The 3,385-nt window shown below is 41.2% G+C and overlaps 1 non-coding gene across 1 annotated transcript; it reads left to right on the top strand.

Moving 5' to 3' along the window:
• The first annotated feature begins 1,681 nt into the window (after window positions 1–1,681).
• LOC131488921 (U6 spliceosomal RNA) lies at window positions 1,682–1,787 on the top strand. The gene has a single exon (XR_009250308.1). It is a non-coding gene; the product is annotated as a U6 spliceosomal RNA (small nuclear RNA).
• The last annotated feature ends 1,598 nt before the right edge of the window (window positions 1,788–3,385 follow it).

Genomic DNA, 3,385 nt, shown 5'->3' on the forward strand with positions numbered 1-3,385 from the left:
TACTACTGTAGTAATCATTTCACAATACCTAAGTATGAAATCAACACGTTATACTTGTTAAACTTACTCTGTCAACTTTATCTAAATAAAACTAATATATAAATACAAATATGTGTAGTCCCTAGATGAAAACACAAGAACAGGTAAGGTGATTGTTTCAGTGATAGCAATGGGAAGAGACTTACTTTTTCTTGTGTCCCTTTTTGTACTGTTTGATATTTTTACCATTTAAAACATATACGTAGAATTGGCAGTGAGCAGAGCTTGAAGTGGCTGAGGCCTGCTGATGGGGCTTTGGAGATGGACAGCCAGATTCTTTATGATGACTACCTGGCGGTTTTCCTACATGCCTGTGAGAATCCCCCAGCATGAATTCCTCCTCAGAAGATGGTACACCATACACACTACAGCGATGAGCTGAGACACAGTTTCTGCCCCCAGTCCTCACACTGACAAAGCCCCCGGGAGCTCAGCTGGGACTTAACATCCAAAGAGGAAGGGCCTCCCAGCTAGGTGACTTCTTTTCAAGATGATTCCTGACCTTGATGCACACTGAACAGGACTTCAGAAAAGAGACCAAACCCTAGCTGTGAATGATGTGGATTTCTAAGATACTGAGCTCAGCAAGGCTGTTGGGATCCTGAAGACAGCCAGCAAAATCAGCACATGTGTCTGCTTCTCTCTGTACAAGTGAAGGAGAGGACTATACACTGGAGAGTTGCAACCCACAGCCCTCCACTTGGAATCTTCTGGGGAAAAGCTGACAAGGCCCCAGGGAAGCCATTTGGGAAACTACTCTCAGCCCATCCCTGGCAGAGTGGAGTGGGGAGGATGGGGTGACAGTGAGACCCTGACCTGAGCCCACTAGCCAAATGCATCATCCGAACTACTGTACTTTTAGTGACCTGGTTTTCTAGGTGAGCTTCTTTCCCTGGATGGAGAAGGATGATGACATCTAGGTACAACCTAGCCTGTGGAGAACTCTGCTAGGAAAAGCAACTGACATTTACCAAATACCATGTTTTAGGCATTTACATATATGTCATATCATTTTCATTAGAGTATAGAAATCAGTAGAAAAAGGAATCTTGAGGCCTCCCATCCAATCTGCCTGGCCATCTCCTCCCATCTTTATATTACCAGTCTCATACACTTTGGAGATTCCAGTGAGACCCTGTTTCCCCCTCTTCTTCCTTCTCCTATTCTCTACCCCCGCCAAAAGTAAAATGCAACATTGAAGGGAAAAATATATATATATGTATATTTAAGGATAAAATAATATAATTCATCAAGAAAACCAATAAGAAATACCATGAAATTATTTTAATAAATGCCAAAAGATGTATTTGATAAAACCATCACTATTTAAAAAATTATGTTAGAATCTAAAATTAAAAACAGTGACAATATCAAATGCTAGTGAATATGCAGAGAAACTGCATCCTGGAAAATAATTTGGGAATTTCTTTAAAAAATAAACATTCACTTAACCAGCATGGTAACCATACATAGTTACCAGTATGACCCAGCAATCCTATTCCTGGACATTTATCTCAGAGAAATGAAGCATATATCCTTGTAAAAACTTCTGCATGATTGGTCAGAGCAGGTTTTTGTAATAGACAAAAACTGGAAACAAAATATTCTATAATAGGTGAATGGTTTAAAAAACTGTGATACAGTGCTCACTTCGGCAGCACATACACTAAAGTGGGAACAATACAGTGAAGATTAACATGGTCCCTGCACAAGGAGGCTTGCAAATTCATAAAGTCTTCCATATTTAAAAAACAACACAAGGGGCGCCTGGGTGGCTCAGTCAGTTAAGCGTCCGACTTCGGCTCAGATCATGATCTCGCGGTCTGTGAGTTCGAGCCCTGCGTCGGGCTCTGTGCTGACAGCTCAGAGCCTGGAGCCTGCTTCGGATTCTGTGTCTTCCTCTCTCTCTGACCCTCCCCCGTTCCTGCTCTGTCTCTCTCTATCTCAAAAATAAATAAACATTTAAAATAAATAAATAAATAAATAATAAATAAAAAACAACACAAAACAAAACAAAAGTTGGTACATCTGTACTATGGAATACTACCTGGTAATAAAAAGGAACAAACTATTGATACAACAACTTGAATGGACCTCCAGGCAATATGCTGAAAGAGCCAATTTGAAAAGTTTACATATTATTTGATACTACCACATTTTCAAAATAAAAAAATACAGAGAAGGGCGCCTGGGTGGCTCAACCAGTTAAGCCTCCGACTTTGGCTCAGGTCATGATCTCACCAACCATGAGTTCAAGCCCCACATCAGGCTCTGTGCTGACAGCTCAGAGCCTGGAGCCTGCTTCAGGTTCTGTGCCTCCCTCTCTCTCTGCCCCTTACCCACTTATGCTCTCTCTCTCTCTCTCTCTCAAAAATAAAATAAAAACATAAACAAACAAACAAAAATAGAAAGAGAGATGGAGAACTGATCAGTGGTTGCCAGGGCTTAGGGATGGTGCTGGAGAGGGGAAAGATGACCATAAAGGAATGGCATGGGGAAGGTCTTTGTAGTGAAGAAACAGTTCTGTATCTTGCTTGCAATGGTGGCTACACAAGTGGATCAAATGACTATAGAAGTAGACACACGCATTGTACCAATGTCAATTTTCTGCTTTTGCTATTGTCCTGTAGTTACATAAGATGTCACCATCGGGGAACTGGGTGAAAAGTAAACAGATACCTCCCTACTGTCTTTGCAAAATTCTGTGAATCTATAATTATCTCAAAATAAGAAATTTTTTTTTTGACGTTTATTTTTATTTTTGAGACAGAGACAGAGCATGAAGGGCGGAGGGGCAGAGAGAGAAGGAGACACAGAATCGGAAGCAGGCTCCAGGCTCCGAGCCATCCGCCCAGAGCCTGACGCGGGGCTCAAACCCACGGACTGCGAGATCGTGACCTGAGCTGAAGTCGGACGCTTAACCGACTGCGCCACCCAGGCGCCCCTCAAAATAAGAAATTTTTAAAAAGTATTAGAAAACTGCAAATAACCAAATGTTTCTTTTGAGAGTCTCTCTCTCTCAGGTATATAGAAACATTCTTCAACAATAAAACATTTAAACACATTCTCATTAAAATAAGAAAAGGGGCGCCTGGGTGGCTCAGTCTGTTAAGCTTGGACTCTTGATTTCCACTCAAGTCATGATATCAGGTTCATGAGATTGAGCCCTGAGTCAGGGGTTTTCAGACCAGAGCCTGCTTGGGATTCTCTCTCTCTCCTCTCTCTGCCCTACGCCCCCATTTGTGCACACACACATGCTCTCTGTCAAAATAAATAAATAAACATTAAAAAAATAATAAAATAAGAAAACAAAACAAAAAAAAAAACCACACAAGCATACCTATAG

The sequence above is a fragment of the Neofelis nebulosa genome, chromosome 10 (assembly GCF_028018385.1).
Source record: "Neofelis nebulosa isolate mNeoNeb1 chromosome 10, mNeoNeb1.pri, whole genome shotgun sequence".
NCBI lineage: Eukaryota > Metazoa > Chordata > Mammalia > Carnivora > Felidae > Neofelis > Neofelis nebulosa.